At 40.8% G+C, this 20,139-nt stretch overlaps 1 protein-coding gene and 1 pseudogene across 3 annotated transcripts in view; one reads left to right on the top strand and one right to left on the bottom strand.

Moving 5' to 3' along the window:
• Positions 1-808: 808 nt before the first annotated feature.
• On the bottom strand, positions 809-1,908 carry LOC132516368 (small ribosomal subunit protein eS1-like; annotated as a pseudogene).
• A 1,284-nt stretch (positions 1,909-3,192) lies between these two features.
• Positions 3,193-20,139, top strand: part of FBXO42 (F-box protein 42) — a 97,327-nt gene continuing 80,380 nt past the window's right edge. For all 3 annotated transcript variants that reach the window (XM_060141305.1, XM_060141308.1, XM_060141307.1), the window contains exon 1: positions 3,193-3,416. The gene's annotated coding sequence lies outside the window, so the exon portion shown is untranslated. The remainder of the gene's footprint in view (positions 3,417-20,139) is intronic.

A 20,139-nucleotide genomic window follows, 5' to 3' on the forward strand; every position in this document is an offset into this window, starting at 1 on the left:
GATATTCCAGGCCGTATATAAACTGACCTCAATCTTATGTCCTGTTGTTTGTCAGAAGCAACATTGTGTAGAGTTCAATAGCAAAGGCTTTGAGGTGAGACCACCTGCGTTCAAACCCTACCCATGACCATGAGTTGAGTCACTTAATCCCTGGGTGCTTCAGGTTCATCATCTGTAAAATAAGCTCAACAATGGCACTTACTTAGCAGTATTTGGTACATAATGAGAGTATACAATATACATCGACTGTGATTATTATTAAAGACTTTGCTTTAATAATAATACTTTTGTGCTTATCACAATTGATAATTTTATATTGGCTTATTTATTTGTTTATTGTCTGTCTCTCCCAGTAAACTGTTGGGCTCTCCATGAGGGCAGGGACTTTGTTGTTTTATTTAAAAGTACATTGCTGTACATACCACATGGCTTGGCACATATTAGGTGCTCACTAAATATTTGACTGAATGCCCTCTTAGTTTTCAAATTCCCAGTTCATTCATTCTTTCATCCATTTAACAAATATTTAGCGAGTCCCTACAGGGTGCCAGTCTCTATAATTATGTGATAAAGCATTGAACAAAACAGACAAAAATCCCTGCCATCCTTGAGCTAGGAGATTCAGGGTGGAGTGGTTTCTGTATTTGAACCTGTTCTAACATAATCTAGCAGTTCCAAACCTAACTGGACATCAGAATCCCTGGGGAGCTTTAGAAGAAGTCTGAGTCAGTGTCTAAAGTGAGCCCTGCAACCTGCATGTTTTTATACAAGTAAGATTTTATTTTTGTCACTGTTAAGAGTCTGAATTTTAAACAGATTCTTGGACTCATGACTCATATCAGTTGGCTCATTCAACTTTGGTACCTATCTCACCCCCAGTAGCTTTTCCAGAACTACTACCTTCATCATGAAACTCCATGAGTTTTCCCAATTCAAACTTGAACTTCTTCAGCATTTTTACTTTATTGTCTATTTATTTTTATTAAATTTTTTTATTGAAATATAGTTGATTTACAATGTTGTGTTAGTTTCAGGTGTACAGCAAAGTGATTCTATTATACATATGTATATATATCTGCATTTTTACTTTTCTAACAAAGACATCATGGAGTGGATAATTAGACTGGTGAGCCTCATGTCTTTTCCAATGCTGTCTGGAATCAACTTATTGACAATTTCTATCTAGTCATTTGTCTGCATCATCTTCTGGATTTGTCAGACCCGTTGGTGCTGAGCGTAAGAGGTCTTCTGAATTTGATTGTTGCATTTTTTTAGTAAAGCCAAGAGAGAATAGACAAGCAAATAACCATTGGTAGTCTTGACATCAACATGAGTTTCAATCACGATCTGCTGTTTTTTTGACCATGGAGCTCCTTTTGTCACAGGTATGATCCATGCCATGGAAATTAAGCAGTTTTTCCCCTGAACATCTTCAGTAATCAGCTTGAATTTTTTTAATGTAACTTCATCATTCTGCAGATCAGGAAGGCTCACTTCAAAAACAACAACCCCTGAGGCCATCAGATGGGATTTTGGTTCCCAGAGGTTTTTTTTTTTTTTTTAAGATTTTTTTGATGCGTACTATTTTTAAAGTCTTTATTGAATTTGTTACAATATTGCTTCTGTTTTATGTTTTGTTTTTTTGGCCATGAGGCATGTGGGATCTTAGCTCCCCAACCAGGGATCAAACCCCCACCCCCTGCATTGGAAGGCAAAGTCTTAACCACCGGACTGCCAGGGAAGTCCCCCCGGAGTTCTTATGACTAGTGTTTTTCCAATATTTCTTATATTGAACATAGCTGGTGCTTTCACAACATACCAATCTTTCTTAGAAAACAGATCAACCACTTTCTTCTTGGTACCCTTTTTGCTGCTATTCATAAGGTGCTTGTTCTTGCTGACCTCCATGGTACTGTTCAGAGAGCCAAAAGGTGGAGCCTGCATTTTTAAAAGGAAGTGCTCAAAAGCTGGTCCAGTGTTTCTAACATTGAGTCTACAGGGTACTTGGGGGTCAGGGTGGTGGGGTTCACAAGTTCTATGACAATTTTTAAGCTTGGGATTTTTAATGATACAATTTTAATATTTATTTATATTTATAATTGCCAAGTTTCTCTTTTGCAGTGATATTTCCTAACTGAAAGTCTTGAGTTTCTTAAATCAGTGTTTCTCATACTGGGATTCCATGAGTGTTTACCCAGGGGTCTTTGCATTATTCAAGTTTGTGGAACACTGATCTAGTGCTTTCTAGTGTGAGATTGACCCAAGTTTGTTCAATAGCATCTTGCCTTCCCAACTTCAGAGCAGACCTGGGTTCTGGCCCAGCCCTATGTCCTAAGAGATGTCCCAGAAGGTCCACTTTACCCAGGGTGGTGGGCTGGCAGCTCAAGGTTGCTTCATTTTTAGGTGCAAGGGATGAAGACTGAAGCCCTTGGGCTCTGTATCTCTGGCATTTCCTTAGACCACATGCTGTGCAGGTAATTCACGGAGGTTCTCACCTACACACCAGGCTGCTCCCTTGGAAGGGGGATTTTGCTGGAACCAGTGATAGTGATACTGGAAAGTACAAGAGCTTGGGAACCAGAAGCGCCTGAGTTCAAATCCTACCTTCCCCCCCAACTCCCCAGATATGTGGCTTTGGGAAAATAACTGATATATCCCGCACCTCAGTTTCCTCATCTGAAACATGGAGCTAGTAACAAGTCACACAATGGTTGGTACACAATTATGGGAGGCTTCGGTTGCATAACCAAGGCACTGAGTTTCTCTCCTTCAGTTGACATCAAGAGCGCTTGTGCTCATCGGGCCCTCGGGGTACACATGAATTAATTCCTGGTCTAACATCTATCATAGACTCAAGCCGTTGGGAAAACTGCTCAGTTGTCCCTAGCAGTGCAGAGGAGGGTGAGTGCAGTTCTAATGCCGTTTGTAGGCACCCGAAGAAAGCGAGCGCGGAAGCGCGAGGTTTTCTCACTCCAGCTTGGCTCCAGGCGGCGTTCCAACCTCGGAGAATCTCCGGGGACCAGGGGGGTGGGGGGTGGGGGCGGCGGGCCGCGGCGTGTACCTTCCCAACATGGCGCCGCCCATAGGCCGCCTGCCGCGGTCTCGCCGCACTGACGTGTGTGCGCGCGCGTGTGTCCTGTGTGCCGGTCCCCGGCGCATGCGCGCTCCGTGTGGTCTTCTCCCGGCCAGAGCAGCAAGAGCGGCGGCGGCGGCGGTGACGGCGGCGGAGGCGGCTGCGGCGTTAGAGCGGAGGAAGATGGCGGCTCGGAGCGGCTGGGTGTCCCGCCAGCTGTGAGGAATCCCGAGTGCGGCAAGCGCGGCCTGGGGCGGAGCGCCTCTGCTCAGATCCTATCCCCGGCTCCCTCACCTTCTTCGCCAGCGGAGCGTACCCGAGAGCGTGGCGCTGGCTGGGCCAGGTGAGGCCTCTTCCTCTCCCGGGGCCGCGGCGGGGAGCTGGCGGCTTATGCCCTTTATGCCACGGGTCCGGCGCAGGCCCTGCACCCCGCGCGGGGGTCGGTGCCGGCTGGCCTGGGGGCCTTGCTGTAGTCATTCTCGGCCTCCCCGGGTGAGGCAGGGCGGAGGAGAACCCCTTTCCAGGCAGCCCTTGGGATGGGGGCGAACCCGGCCTCTCCCCTCTAGCACGGCGGTTTTCGTCCCCGCACCGGAGCCACGAAAGGGTGTGTGACCAGTGTAAGGATGGCTTTGGGGTGTCAAATTATCTTCCACCCCACCCCCAAATCTTTAACACCTTTTGAGAGGAGCCGGAGTTCGGTGCCCTCCAAAATTGGGGCTGCGGCGAGGGGCCAGCATCTCTGAAGCTGCAAAAGGAAGATTTTGGAATTGGCTTAAAAAATGAAACACAAGCAGCCTTTCCTACCCCTTAGTTTTTTGAGTGTTCCCCCAGTGAGGTAGGAACTGCGGATCTCCTTGATTGAGACAGCAGCCCACGTTGTGACCGTGGAAGGCTTCTGGTGAGAATTGGTGCAAAGGGAACCGTGGAGGGTGGGAACCAATTTGTAAACGAAGAAAAAAACAGTCGTAAGATCTTGATAGTGTCTGGAAAGTAACTTCGGGGCTAATGAAGTCCTCTCGATCCTTTGAAACCTTTGGATTGTTGAGATTCGGAATACCCAATTGCTTTTGTCTGTTAATCTCCCGAATTTTATTAGGAAAATAAATGCTTCATTTCTCAATTGCCAAAGTCTTTGGACTTTTCTGTGGTGGGATTCCTACTGCTCAGCGTGAAGATTCAGACACATTACCAGTTCTCGCTTGCTGGCAGGGACATTGTACTATACTTACCCTTTTTGAGAACAACTTTTGTTGTTGTTGTTCAAATGCTAATTTGGAGACTTTGTTTCTTTCAAGTAGGGAAGCCGGTTTGAAGCCTTGTGGTCTCTTCCTTGAGGAATGAAGGCTTCAGTTGCAGTTGTGCTACGGGGAATTGTTGAGGAGATAGCATTGGCTTGGGCACACCAAATACCTTTTATAACTTAAATTTGTGTTTAAGAATGATGACGTCATGGATTTAAAGGGACAAGGAAAATTTGAGAGGAAATAGCATCAGTTAGAATTGAACATTTAAGATTCAGTCTATAGCTTTTACAGTGAATAGTGGTGCTCTGTTTCAGATCCCTAATTTTGAGCGTATTCATGTGTATAATCTGATTGGTTTCCTTTCTGTTGTATGTTGTCATTTTATATCCTGTAACTGTTTGCTTTTGACAAGCCCAGTATGAATATATTACTTTATCTACATTGACCCATGGGTGTTTTGTCTGTTTCAAAAAGCTTTTAATTGTTAAAATGACAACTGTTTAGTTTAATAGTAGCTAATTTTTTGACCATTTTTTTCTTTTCTTAAAGCCTTTTCCATAGAGATTTGTACATTTTCTTAGTGCCTTTGCTAAGGACATAAACCTAAACCAACAACTTCTCCATTTTAGACAATTGGAGAGCCACTCTCCATTTCAATTTGCTAATAAAGAGTCATGAAATTAATGCAGTGAAACATCCTGGTGGTTTGACATTATACTTCTTGGCATAATGTGTTGCATTGTTGTGCTAAATCATCATCAGATATTGATGCACCTTCATGACATCCATGACATCATTCACTCTCCAGCATTTTGCCTTTTGCAATTTCTTGCCTTCTCAGAGTCACAAAGAAAGAGGATCAGGAAAAATAGCTTAGGATGCTTCTTAAATGTCTGATTTCTAGAAGAGCCTTCTCTAACACCGCTTTATATAGTTAAAACCCTTCTGTAGGACTCAGAGCTGTGTAATTGCTACCCATTGTGAAAATGCTAGCAAAACCTCTAGGTTTTACAAGAATATTGAGGTCCCAAGGAGAAGTTATCTCAAAGATGAACAAATACGTGATTATCTTTGTGATTTCAGGGTTGTTTTAGTCTATATAAAACTAGAAGCCATTTGTTTAAATATTGCCCTTCCCACTTCACAAGATTGTTAATGTGAAGCAAAAGAGTAATGTTTGTGAAAGTGCTTTGTAAAATAGAAGGTGAATGTAAGATTGATTATTCAATACCAGTTTTATGAAAATACCTATTGAGAGCCCTCTGTGTGTTGGACATTTTGGGAAGTAGGTACTGATGATTCTAACAGCTTTTGGTCTCAAGTTGCCTGCAGTCTGGTCGGGGAGCCAGACTGAGAAACTAGTTAAATATATTGTAGTGTAAGAAATGCACTGAATGCGACCAAGGGAGTCAAGGAAGGCTTCTCAGAGCCAGGATGTCTTTCCCCAACCTTTCCTGTTATTCTGCAGAAAAGTATGCCTTTTGTGAGCAACCTGCTTTTTATAAAAACTTAAAAATTTTCTGTCACAAGTTCTTTTCCTCTTTTATTCATTCATTGTCATGACACTTCCCACACAGTATGCCCCAGTTATGGTTTCTGCATTCTCAAAAATCCACCAGAGTCTTGGGAGAACCTTTTTGAGAGTGAGTCATAGGCACAGGCAATAAACACAAACATTGCAGCTGCAGTTTCAGGTATCTCCGATTACTAAGTGGCGACAGCTCTAGAGCGGGGATGCTTTTATTTTTGTTTTGTAAACTGGCACGAGAAGTACTGTATGATTTGAATTTGATCACATTCAGTTAATAAATGTTTAGTTGTCAGCCCCTTAGAATGTTGACTGTAAGTGATTATTAGTACTGTCTCCGGTCTCCCAATAATAAATAAAGCAAGAAGGTCCTTCTCCTTTTGAGGTGAAGCTGACAGTTTAAGCCAGAAGTATACTAAACTATTTTATAGAATCTATTTATGTAGATCGAGGCTGCTTAGCATCTCTGATGTTAAACTTCTGTTCAATGCAAGTTCCTCATCTTAGTGCTGTGGTATTTTATGATTAATTTAGCATGTTGTCACCTACATTGCAGAAATTTTATGGATTTTTGGATTGAGTGGAATCTGTAAGTGGTGCAGTATTGAACACATACCATCTGTATCTTAACTGAACATGAGTGCTTTAAGGTGGTGGTTGACAAGGAAGTGAAGGTGATGTGTTTGTTCATTCTTCTATATTGTGGCAGTTTGTCACATGTAGAAAGATATGACCTACAGACAAGTCATTTTAAAATTGCCCAGTATGAAGCTCATAACACTACAGCTTATTTTTAAAATTGTTTCTTATGACATTCTTCTAAATATCTTGTAAAATTAGTGGTACTCCTGTAGAGCTTAATTTTGTGCTTACTTACTCATGCATGTATCGGAAAGCAAATTTGCTTTGAATTCTGATTCTTCCTTTATTAAGTTTCTACTTTTTAATTTCTAAAGTTTTCTCCTAGGCTTTTTATTTAATTTTTTCTAGTGTTGCTGTTCTGTTTTGCTTCAAAGGTGGCTGTTTTGCTTCAAAGGTGGAAGTATCTTGTGGTACTTTGATGCTTGTTTATATATATAAATCTGATAAATGTACAGATATTCTATAAAGCAATAGTTACTTGTAAATTTTACTACTCTGGACAGTAACTTAGCTTAAATAGTAACATATTTTCTCTTGTCTCCTAGTAATACATAGATTTCAGGTAGTTCATTTAATTTCTTTTTTTTTTTCCTGGCTGTGTTGGGTCTTCGTTGCTGTGCTGCGGCTTTCTCTAGTTGCGGCGAGCAGGGGCTACTCTTCGTTGTGGTGTGCGGGCTTCTCATTGCAGTGGCTTCTCTTTGTTGCGGAGCACGGGCTCTAGGTGCATGGGCTTCAGTAGTTGTGGCACGGGGGCTCAGTAGTTGTGGCTCGTGGGCTCTAGAGGGCAGGCTCAGTAGTTGTGGCACATGGGCTTAGTTGCTCCACGGCATGTGGGATCTTCCCGGACCAGGGCTCGAACCCGTGTGCCCTGCATTGTCAGATGGATTCTTAACCCCTGCACCACAAGGGAAGTCCCAGTTCATTTAATTTCTATAAAGGCAAGCAAGTTCCAGTTTTAGCTACTAATATTCCCTTAGAATATTTAACATTTAGGATACGTTTATTTCAGCTATTTTAAGGAATTCACTGGTATGGCATACTCTTCCAAATTTGTGTTTCCTTTATTATTCTCATTTTAAATGTTTGATTCATGTTACTATCTAGAGAACAAGAAATTTTTTTCCAGAATGAACCTCTTGGTGCATTGTTTGGAGAAAGATTGATGTTAATTATAAATTGATCAATACAGTTTTACTAAATGTTGCCTCTCCCATCTGCTGGTTTTTCAGATGCAAATCAAGGGAAAATGGAATTTATCCTTCTGTTTCAGTATTTATTTTTAAAGCTTTTTTGCTTAGTAGTCTTGCTGTGTTTTGCCAAAAAGCGACAGTGTCTTGTCTTTTCTTGGTTGATCCAGCAGTGTTAAATGTTTGCAGTCTGTTCTGCAGGACTGCTTTCTTAGCTTTTGCCTTGAGATACTTAGATAGATCCTTCAGTCTAGTCAAAAGCAAGCAAGCTGCTGTCTTCCTTATTACTGAATCTGAAGTTTTACTTTCCTGTGGGTCCTTCAAATTTTGATTTGTCTGTCTTCCTTACGTCCCCCCACCTTTTTTTTTTTTCCAGTAAATGCAGTTCTCTCTTCCAAGTGTGTTTCATAAATCATAATGGAATTTTGGAATATAATTCCCTATAGAGCTGCATAATGATGTGTGCGTTAGAATTTCACATTTTATTTAACTTATAAGTAACTTAATGGTAATGAATCTTGAAGACATTATGGTAGGTGAAATAAGCCACAAAAGAACAAATATTGTATGATTACACTTGTATGAGGTACCTAGAATAGTCTAATTCATAGAGAGAGAAAGTAGAATGGTAGTTGCCAGGGGCTGAGGAGAGGAGGGAAAGGGGAGCTACCTTTAATGGATATGGAGTTTTCGTTTGGGATCAAAGTTCTGAAGATGGATGGTGGTGATGGTTGCACAACAATGTGCATGTACTTGATGCCACTGAACTGCATATTTGAAAATGGTTAAAATGGCAGTTTTTATGTCAAGGTGTATATTAACACACACACACAGGAAGCTTAATGGTTTACGTGTGCTCTGTGGGCTGGCTTGATAATTATTTATTTCAGTATAGTAATTAAGATCATAGGCTTTGGCCCCAGGTAGACCCAGGCCTCTACCCTAGTTCTGCTACTTTGCTTGGGTATGCACCTTAGGTTCTCTAAGCCTCAGTTTTTTCATCTATAAAATGAGGATGATGCCCCCACGTTTTGGGACAATTAAATGTGGGAATACGTGTGAACTTTCTCAGCACATTGCCTAGCATATAGTAAACACTTAAATCTTACACATTATTATTACATTGTTTTATGGAACAGTAAAACTGGGACAAGGGAAACTTGTCTCCTAGCTTCCTCATAGCATAGTCCAATGGCATACTTGTCCTGTATGCAGACATACCTGTAGCAGGAATACATGTTTTCTGGTTTCTCCCGTGCTTCCCTTTCTGTATTTGATTGGAGAACTGGGCTTATTCATGTCTTCATTTGATATCACTGCCCTTATGTCTCTTAAATCCATCTAGATGTGATCTTTCTTTTATGCCTCTTGGTTTTCCAGGGACTTTATAGAGCATATCCTCTAACTCTGCTGTCCACGTGTTCACAACTGAGTCCATTGTTTCACCTCTTACCTCCCTTAAGATAAAAACCTTTACTAACCAAGTTCCCTTCTTAATATTCCCATCTCTGTAGATAGAATACGTTTATTCTGGTCTGATAGACCATGAAACTGGGAGTCATTTGTTAATACCCTTTTTTTAAAAAAAATCTTTTGTATCCTGCCATGTAGATCTGTATTATCTTCCTCAGTATCCCTTAGGTTTCCCTGCTCCTCGTTATACTTGCTGACATGACTCTAGACCAGGCTTTTATGAGCTGAGGGCAGACTGAAGTACCGCTGTAGTTCTTAACTAGTCTTGTTGCCAGGGCTCTGCTACTTACTAGTTGTATGATCTCAGCCTCCCTCATCTTCAAAATGGGAGTTACAATTCCTACTGCATGACATACGTGTGCAATATTTAACTAAGTGTCTAACACATGGTGAACACTGCATAAGAAGTATTTGCTGTTACTTGAGTTTCTCTTCTTGGTAATTTTTGGAAATGGTTAAGATTGAAGTGACAGTACTACAACAGACCAATCTTAAGGGACTGCGATCTGAATGTTTCCCCTCTGATCGGGAACCTACGGTAACTCATTATTGCCTACTCCCTTACTGATCTTTGAAGCTCTCCATTTGGCCCTCATTGTACCTTTCCAGCCTTATTTTACATGATACCCATCATGTGGTCTGTTCAAGCCAGACTAGTCTCACTGCCTCTCATGTATATCATGTTCATTTTTATAACTGGAATATTCATTTTCCTAGGTAGGAGGCATATTTTTCATTAACTACTCTATCCAGCTCTGTAGAGTATCTCCTGTACGCTCCACCACTTAACCACTGTTGCCCTGTGCTAATGAATTCCTGCCAAATACTTAAAAGGGATATATCATGCAGTATAATTCACATGTAATATTTTTAGTGTCTTCTGTGCACATTTAGTACTTACATATTAGGCACTCAAATATTCATTCAGTGTATGCGTTTGATTCTTATGGGCTGATGTTCTTCGTGAGCTTTCTGAGGCATTGCATGATCCTAAGTGTCTGTTGAGTCTTTTTTGCCTTTTTGTTCATTGGTCCATTCATTCAAAAAACATTTATTAAATGCTGTGTGCTAGGCATGGTTCAAGATATTAGGGTTACAGTGGACAAAATAGGCAAGGGCTCTGATTTCTAGGATCTTACATTCGAGAATGAAGAAAGCAGTTAATGAATGAACAAAACTTCAGACAGTAATAAATACTTCAAAGAAAATAAAAGAGAGTTAGCTATAAGGGAAGACTGAGATTGGTTTAGAGAAAGCCTCAGTGAGAAGGTGACATTCAGGCTGAAAGACACAAGGCAGAATGTTTAATGCTAAGTTGTGGGGACATAAGGAACAGCTAGCGCAAAGGTCTAAAGAACAAACCAGGATCTAGTTGGGACTCTCAAGTTGCATTTGGCTGTTGTTTAGTTTTTGCTTCATAATCTAAAATAGCCTCCTCCCCTTCCCATTTTTTTTTTCTTTTGCTCAATGACACTGCCTTTTTTTTTTTTTCTTTTTTTTCTTTTGCTGTACGCGGGCCTCTCACTGTTGTGGTCTCTTCCGTTGCGGAGCACAGGCTCCGGACGCGCAGACCCAGCGGCCATGGCTCATGGGCCCAGCCTCTCCGCAGCATGTGGGATCTTCCCAGACCGGGGCACGAACCCGTGTCCCCCGCATCAGCAGGCGGACTCTCAACCACTGCGCCACCAGGGAAGCCCGGCACTGCCTTTTTGAAGAGACCAGTCTGGGTCTCTGGTAGACTCTTCCACATTCATGATTTGTCTTACTATTTCCTTGTGCCAATTAATTCCTTCCTTTATCACCTTTTAAGACAATTGACAATTTGCAATCCTTTGTGATACTGTGTATTCAAGTTGTATCACACTTGATGTCAGCTTTTGCCGTTATAATGATGCTGAATTTGATCACTTGGTTAATGTGCAAGTCCTAGATCTTTCCATTGTAAAGGCTTCCCTTTACATGGATCAAGTAATCTGTGGGTAGCAATTTAATACAACACAATTACTCTATTCCATCTTTCACCTGTTGGTTTTAACGTCCATCAGAGATCCTTGCCTGAATCAGTTGTTTCATTGGAGGTTGCAAAAGGATGATTGTTATTGTTGTATTCCTTCCACATTTATTAGCTGGCTAATAAATGAGAATCAACTGAGAATTAACTACTAAAAGTCTCTCCTAATAAGGCAGGGTGTTTTGTTTAATTCTTTGCTTTTCATTGTAAATTTTCTTGGTGAAGAACTGGTCACCTCAATGGTAGCAAATGAGTTTCTTTTCTATTTTCTGTATCATTGTAGGCACGTGAATTTTTATTTATTCATTATTTTACAGTTAGTTACAGCCATTAGTCTCTTTTTTTTTTTTTTTTTTTTTTGCGGTACACGGGCCTCTCACTGTTGTGGCCTCTCCCGTTGCAGAGCACAGGCTCCGGACGCGCAGGCTCAGCGGCCATGGCTCACGGGCCCAGCCACTCCGCTGCATGTGGGATCTTCCCGGACCGGGGCACGAACCCGCGTCCCCTGCATCGGCAGGCAGAGTCTCAACCACTGCGCCACCAGGGAAGCCCCATTAGTCTCTTTAAAGCAGAACTTTCACCAGTATGAGTGTCTTCAAGCTAGTGTTGTGTCCTTTTGATGTGCCCCGTGTGCCCTTTGGTGTTTGGGTGGTTTTCTCTTGCAAGATTTTCCAGGTGCACCTTGTACTCTCTCTGTTCTTGACCCGAAATCAGTCATTTTTCTAGGAAGACCTAGTTACTTTTACAGAGAATGCCATTAGAAACCAAGATCTGAGTGCTACGAATGCTCATTGCTTACTGGGTCTTCATTATTTCTAGGTCCTTTCAGTGGGCAGAGGTAGAAAATATGTTTTTTAGAAATCAAAACTTCATATTGATATTTCCAATTTAATTTGAATCTTTACAGGGTTCTTTTCTTTAGATTTTATATTTGTCTCTCTTTCCTTAAACTGGAAATCTTATTTTTTTAGTACTGTTCACGTTTATTTGTTCTATACTACAGTATACATAACTCTTATTTTTATTTAAAAAAAATTTATTTATTTATTTGGCTGTGTCGGGTCTTTGTTGCAGCACGCGGGATTTTCGTTGCTGCGCATGGGATCTCAGTTGCAACATGCGGGATCTAGTTCCCTGGCCAGGCATTGAACCTCGGCCCCCGTGCATTGGGAGCGTGGAGTCTTAATCACTGGACTACCAGGGAAGTCCCATACGTAACTTTTAAAAATATAGTCTTCAGGGCTTCCCTGGTGGCACAGTGGTTGGGAGTACGCCTGCCGATGCAGGGGACGTGGGTTTGTGCCCCGGTCCGGGAGGATCCCACGTGCCGTGGAGCGGCTGGGCCCGTGGGCCGTGGCCGCTGGGCCTGCGCGTCCGGAGTCTGTGCTCCGCGGCGGGAGAGGCCACAGCAGTGAGAGGCCTGTGTACCGCAAAAAAAAAAAAAAAAAAATATATATATATGTATATATATACACACACGTATATATATACACATATATATACATATATATATAGTCTTCATGTTGTTACTAACAAAATTACTGAGGTAAATTTAAAATTTATTTGTCATTCTTTTTTTACCCTTAGAACATTCTGTCAACATCCAGTAAAGAAAATGGAAAAACATACTAGATAGTTCAAATATAGGAGATTTAATGTAGGTTGCAAGACTGAGAGAGCAAAAAAGAGTAGGGCACGGTGACTTAGAGATTAATAACTAGGGTGAAATTGAAACTTCCCTGGTGGTCCAGTGGCTAAGATTCCGTGCTCCCAATGCAGGGGGCCCAGGTTCAATCCCTGGTCAGGGAACTAGATCCCACAAGCATGGCACAACTAAGAGTTTGCATGCTGCAACTAAAGATTCTGCCCACTGCAACAAAGATCCTGCATGCCACAACTAAGACCCAACACAACCAAGTAAATAAATAAATATTAAAAAATAAATAAAGTAACTGGGGCGAAACTATTACCTCAAGAGTTGGGAACAAAAGGGATAGATGGTATTATCAAACCTTTTAAAGAAAATGGAGAGGGGGTCACCCCCGACCTCAAGCACTGCTGCCACTTTCAGATCTGGGAGCAAGAGGGGGAATTGCCAAGATCCGCCACATGGCTGGTGCTTGGATCATCCTCTTCCTAATGTTTATTAGTTTCTGGTTTATCCTTACAGTGTTTCCTTTTGCAAAAATAAACAAATATCTACATATATTCTTTTGTATCCGTTCTTACACAAAAGATTGCCATATTATGTACACTGTTCAGCATTTCTTTTCACTTAATATATCCTAGAGATTATGCCTTATTGGAACAGAGGTAGTCCCTAATCATATTCACAGCTTCATTGTGTGGATGTGCCAGATTTGTTCAACTAGTCACTTTTTGATGGTAATCAGTAAGTAATGCTTTACTGCTGATCTTTTAAAAATAGATTTTGGTGGGAATTCCCTTGTGGTCCAGTAGTTAGGACTCGGCACTTTCACTGCCGAGGGCCTGGGTTCAGTCCCTGGTTGGGGAACTAAGATCCCACAAGCCATGTGGCGTGGCCAAAAAAAAAAAAACCACCCTGCTTTAAAATAGATTTTGGTATGTGTGTTAGAAAGAGCATTGAGCTGATAACAGGTTCTGTTTTGCCACTAAATACATGACCTTAAGGAAGTCACCTAAGTTTTCGGACTTCAGTTTCCTCATTTGTAGCATAAGGGTTAAATTGCTCCATAATCTCTAAGATCTCCTGCTATAATATTTTATGTTTTTCTGAGAGTTTTATTAGCCATATTTTAAACCTATTGCTCAGTAAAGTATGTAAAGCATAGGAAAATTATAAACGAGAACGTAAGGTTAAGTTTTAGAAGTACTACTGAGGGTTTTCTAAACTTGAATCTGTTCAGGTGCTTGTTAAAAAAATGAAGATTCCTGGGCCCATCCCTGTTTTCTGAAACAGTCTCTAGGAAGTGTACCTACTAGGTGATTTTTTTTTTTTTTAATGATCAAGCTTGTGAAACAAGATTTACTTCATGTGCGTATGCCATTGTCCTTTAGGTTTCCTGAGGATAGGGAGTAGTCAGGACATTATTTACCCTTCATGAATTCCTTTTCTCTGACCACCACCAGAAGAAATATAAGTAGAAATGAAAATTTCCATTCTCTTACAGCATCTTGTCAAAATGTACTATGTTCTTTGCAGAATATTTTTGTGTCAGTGAGGTTGCTGGTTCTATATGCAAATTGAGAGATTTGATGGGAATACCGTACAATTGTAGAGTGCTTTGAATTCTGCTTCCTGAAACACTGTTTTCACCATGCTTCTCATTTGCTCACATTTAGTGAATTCCTTCCGAGAGACTTCAGAACACATTGGGTTCCAGTTCTGGTTCCTTTTCTTTTTACAGAGCTGGCTAATTGTGGGCAAATGAATTTATCTGGGTCTCATAATCTTCATCTGTAAAACATAACTGATAATATGTCCCTTATAGAATTGAGGTAGGGTTAAATGAGATAAGGCGCTTGGCACAAACTCTTAATACCTGTTGATTCCCTTTCCTCTCAGCTAGTCTTCACACCAGCTGCCTTTTAATGATTTCTTAAGAAGTTGGTACTCAGAGTCCATGGACTGGCAACGTTGGCATCACCAGGGTTAGAGTGCAGAATGTCAGGTCCCACTCCAGGCCTGCTGAATCTGAATCTGTAGTTTGAATTGCTCATTAAAATTTGAGAAGCATTGGAACCTTAAGAGATTTTCTTTTTGTCTGAGTTCCTAATGATTTCGTTGTTCTTTTTACCTTTGGCAGGTTGGTTTTGCTGTGCGCTATTAGCTAAAGCTATTTAGATCAAATATGTGAGCACGTGTTCAGAATAAAAGTTCACCTGCAGAAGTGTTTACGTATTATTATTAAATACTATTAAAAGTTAGGTTTAGGTAGATTTTTTTATAGTGAGTTCAGAAGAGTGCATAAAATATGTGCAGTGTAAAGAATAATTATAAGCAAACATCTGTGTAACCGCCATCCAGGTCAAGTGATAGAATATTGCCAGTGCCTCAGAGGTACTTCCAGTGTAGCCCTTTTTGATTACAACCATTTCCTGTCTTAGAAGTAATTACTGTTTTGTCTCATGATACTTTCCTTGCTTTTCTTGATAGTTTTATCACCTGTGTATCTAAACAATAGTTTAGTTTTGCCTGTTTGTCAACTTTACATAAATGGAATCATACTTCGTGTATTTTTTTGTTGTCTTCTTCTGGTCAGTATTAGAGATGTATCCATTTATTGTATAGATTTTCTTTTTAAAGTAGTAGAGCGCAAAAAAATTCTGGCAAGTTTTGAATAATTTTAGCTGTAGTATTAAACCTTGATTTTTTTTTAAAGAAAACAGAAACATTAATTCAAAAAGATATACGCACCTCACTGTTCATAGCAGCATTATTTATGACAGCCAGGATATGAAAGCAACCTAAGTGTTCATCAGTGGATGAGTGGATAAAGAAGATGTGGTACACACACACACTGTAATACTACTCAGCCGTAAAAATGAATGAAATTTTGCCATTTGTGACAATGTGGATGGACTTGGAGGGTATTATGCTTAGTGAAATAAGTCAGACAGAGAAAGACAAATACTGTATTATATCACTTATATGTGGAATCTAAAAAATACAGCAAACTAGTGAATATAACAAAAAAGAAACAGACTCATAGATATAGAGAACAAACTAGTGGTTACCAGTGGGAGAGGGGAGGGTCAAGGGTCAAGATAGGGGTAGAGGATTAAGAAGTACATTCTACTGTGTATAAAATATATAAGCTACAAGGGTATATTATATACCTTGTAGCTATATTAGCTATTAATATAGCTAATATTTTATAATAGCTATTTATAATAGCTATTAATATAGCTATATTAGCTATTAATATAGCTAATATTTTATAATAACCTTTAAAAATTGTGAATCACTGTGTTGTATACCTGAAACTTATATGATATTGTACATCAGCTATACCTCAATTAAAAACAAAAACTTAATGCTTAGTTTTCTTTGGAAAACACCCATCTATACAGTTTGTTTTTTTCTCCTCTACTTAAAGATACATAGCTGTAATATCTAAACCACTGTGCACTTTGTTTCTAAATATTACAAAATTGCTAGTTTTGTTATATTTATTTTTGGCAGGAATATTATACACTCTCCTGGGTGTCTTTTGTTTTAAAATTAGACTGTAGAGGGGGCTTCCCTGGTGGTCCAGTGGCTAAGACTCTGGGCTGCCAATGCAGGGAGCCCGGGTTTGATCCCTGGTCAGGGAACTAGATCTTGCATGATCTGGCATGTGGCAATGAAGATCCCGCGTGCTGCAGCTAAGATCTGGTACAGCCAGATAGATAGATAAATATTTTAATAAAATAAAATTACACTGTAGAATAGCCTACTTTTATTTTTATTTATTTATTTTTGGCTGCTTTGGGTCTTAGTTGCAGCATGTGGGCTGTTTGTTGCAGCGCACAGGCTTCTCTCTAGTTGTGGTGCGTGGGCTCAGTAGTTTTGGCACGCAGGCTTAGTTGCCCTGCAGCATGTGGGATCTTAGTTCCCTGACCAGGGATCGAACTCGTGTCCCCTGCATTGGAAGGCGGATTCTTAACCACTGGACCACCAGGGAAGTCCCTATTCTACTTTTTTTTCTTTCATTTTTATTTTTTATTTTTGGCTGCGTTGGGTCCTTGTTGCTGCGCATGGGCTTTCTTTTTAGTTGCGGTGAGCAGGGGCTACTCTTCATTGCCGTGCACGGGCCTCTCATTGCGGTGGCGTCTCTCGTCTTGGAGCACCGGCTCTATGTGCGCGGGCTCTAGAGCGCAGGCTCAGCAGTTGTGGCGCATGGGCCTAGCTGCTCCGCAGCATGTGGGATCCTCCCAAACCAGGGCTCATACCCGTGTCCCCTGCATTGGCAGGTGGATTCCCAACCACTGCGCCACCAGGGAAGCCCCCCCATTCTACTTTTAAATATGTATTTTTACATTTAAAAATCAGAATCAAGTTGAATTTACTGAAAATTTGGGAGACATTTTTACAAATTACAGAATAGATGTTTGTTGTAATCAATTCACATAAGTGAATCCTTTTTTACAAACTACCACAGATAACTACTTTTGACAGTTTGAAATGAAATTTTCTCTGTGGATTCAAAAAAAATTCACTTCTGCATTTTTAGGCAGAAATGGCTTCTTAAATTTTGTAATATGTTGTAGAGTATTGTCCACCTCCTTTTAACAGCTACTTAAGATTATGGTTGTGTCATAATATATTTGTCGACTCCCCTGTGAATGGACACTTGGCTTGTTTCTATTTATTTTTTAAATTTGCTGTTAAAACAGTGCTGCATGGAACACCTTTTTTGCAGTTGTGCCAAGGTTTACTTCAGACATATTTCTAGAACTAGAATGTCTGAGTCATCTGGCCTGTGCATTTAAAATGTTGATAGATAACACTTTAAAAAAGATTTTAACTGGTATGGTTTAGTTTTCCTTGACAGTCCTCAACTTGATCGGAAATTTTGAATTATTTTTATCTTAAAATTTATCTTTATTCCTTTGTCATTGATCCATTCTGTTCATTTACCCATTGTCTACTACTTGCTAGTTGCTGAAGGCAGTATATATATATGAATTAGACATACTTGCTGAGAAAGATGTGTACCTGATTATTATATATGGTAGAAAGTGAGAGGGAAATATAAAGGGAATTCATAAAAAGAGATTCCTTCTAGTTGGAGAAATCAGGGAATGTTTTCCACAGTAGGTGGTGCTTGAGCTAGCCTCGAAGGATGGGTAGATTTGCACTTAGGCAACTGGTTCCCAAACAGAGAGCAGCAAGGAAAAAGGATTTTGGAGGTAGGAAGGAAGAGGCTCTGCTGAGATTCAGTTTAGCTGAATGATAGAGGACTAGACTGCAGTAGGGAGAGATACACAGAAAGAGAGCTTAGACCCAGATTGTGTTGACTTTAAAATGATATACCAGCTGTGGAAGACAGTTCTTCAAAATATTAAACAAGGGACTTCCCTGGTGGCGCAGCGGTTAACGATCCACCTGCTAATGCAGGGGACACGGGTTTGAACGTTGGTCTGGGAAGATCCCACATGCCTTGGAGCAGCTGGGCCCGTGCACCACAACTACTGAGCCTGTGTTCTAGAGCCCGCGAGCCACAACTACTGAAGCCTGCGCGCCTAGAGCCCATGCTCTGCAACAAGAGAAGCCACTGCAATGAGAAGCCCACGCACTGCAACGAAGAGTAGCCCCCGCTTGCCACAACTAGAGAAAGCCTGCGTGCAGCCAGAAAAACCCAGCGCAGCCAAAAATTAAAAAAAAAAAAAATTAAAGAGTTACTGTATGATCTAGCAGTTCCATTTCTAGGTGTCTATCCAAAAGAATTGAGAGCAAGAACTGAAACAGATATTTGTATATCAGTGTTCCTAGTAACATATTCACAGTAGCCAAAAGGTGAAAACAGCAAATGTCCATCAATTGATGAAGGGATGGAATGGAATAACATGTGGTATATACATACAATGAAATATTATTCAGCCTTCAAAAGGAATGAAATTCTGACACATGCTACAACATGGATGAAGCTAGAAGATGTTATGTTAATAAGTAAAATAAACCAGACACAGAAGGACAAATGTTTTATGATTCCACTTACATGAGATACCTAGAGAGTAGTCCAATTCATAGAGACAGAATAGAATAGTAGTTACTGGGAGCTGAGGGGAATTAGTTTTTGTTTTTGTTTTTTGCGGTACGAGGACCTCTCACTGTTGTGGCCTCTCCCGTTGCGGAGCACAGGCTCTGGATGCGCAGGCTCAGCGGCCACGGCTCACGGGCCCAGCTGCTCCGTGGCATGTGGGATCCTCCCGGACCGGGGCACAAACCCGTGTCCCCTGCATCTGCAGGCGGACTCTCAACCACTGCGCCACCAGGGAAGCCCAGTATTTTTTTTTTTAATGTGACTTTATTTGGAAATAGGGTCTTTTAAAAATTTTTAAATTTATTTTTGGCTGCATTGGGTCCTTGTTGCTGCGCGTGGGCTTTCTCCAGTTGTCTCAAGTGGGAGCTACTTTTCCTTGCGGTTCGCGGGCTTCTCATTGTGGTGGCTTCTCTTGTTGCGGAGCACAGGCTCTAGGCGCGTGGGCTTCAGTAGTTGTGGCACGCGGGCTCAGTAGTTGTGGCTCATGGGCTTAGTTGCTCTGCAGCATGTGGGATCTTCCCGGACCAGGGCTCGAACCCGTGTCCCCTGCATTAGCAGGTGGATCCTTAATCACTGTGCCACCAGGGAAGCCCGGGAGGTAGTATTTAATGGGTATGGAGTTTCCATTTGGGATGATGAAAAAGTTCTGGAGATGGATAATGCCATTGAAATGTATACTTTAAAATGATTAGAATGTTAAGTTTTATGTGTATTTTACTACAATAAAAATAAACACAAAATAATGCAACGTTAAAGACCTTGAGTATTAAAGAATTGGCACTGAGGACTCAACGATCTAGATTTGCACCATGAAGATCAATCCTGAATCGAAATAAAGGATAGATTGGGGAAGGAGGGAGTAAGCAGTGGGAAAACCAGCTAATTCTCTTCATTGCAGTAGTTTAGTTAAGAGATGATTTTGGCCTTTAGAGTAACAGTGAGGTAATTGGAAGGAAGGGATAATATGAGAGAAATCTGTCAACTAATTAGATGTGAGAGGAAAGAGAAAAGGAAAAATAAAAGGGACTTCTAGGTTTTGAGTCAGGTAAATGGAAGGAAGGAAGATAAGCGGGTAGCTGGGAAAATGTTCAATAGGAATTTGGTGTCAGCTGTCTAGAAGGCAATTGAAAATAAGAAGATGCAGAGAGGTAGTTCAGGAATATCAGGCCTAGAATTTTGGAGTGATTAATTTGTCCATCCGTCTGTCCATCCATCCATTTTTTTGAACAAATGTTTCATTGAATTTGCCTT

Source organism: Lagenorhynchus albirostris, chromosome 2 (genome assembly GCF_949774975.1).
Source record: "Lagenorhynchus albirostris chromosome 2, mLagAlb1.1, whole genome shotgun sequence".
In the NCBI taxonomy this organism is placed as follows: Eukaryota; Metazoa; Chordata; class Mammalia; order Artiodactyla; family Delphinidae; genus Lagenorhynchus; species Lagenorhynchus albirostris.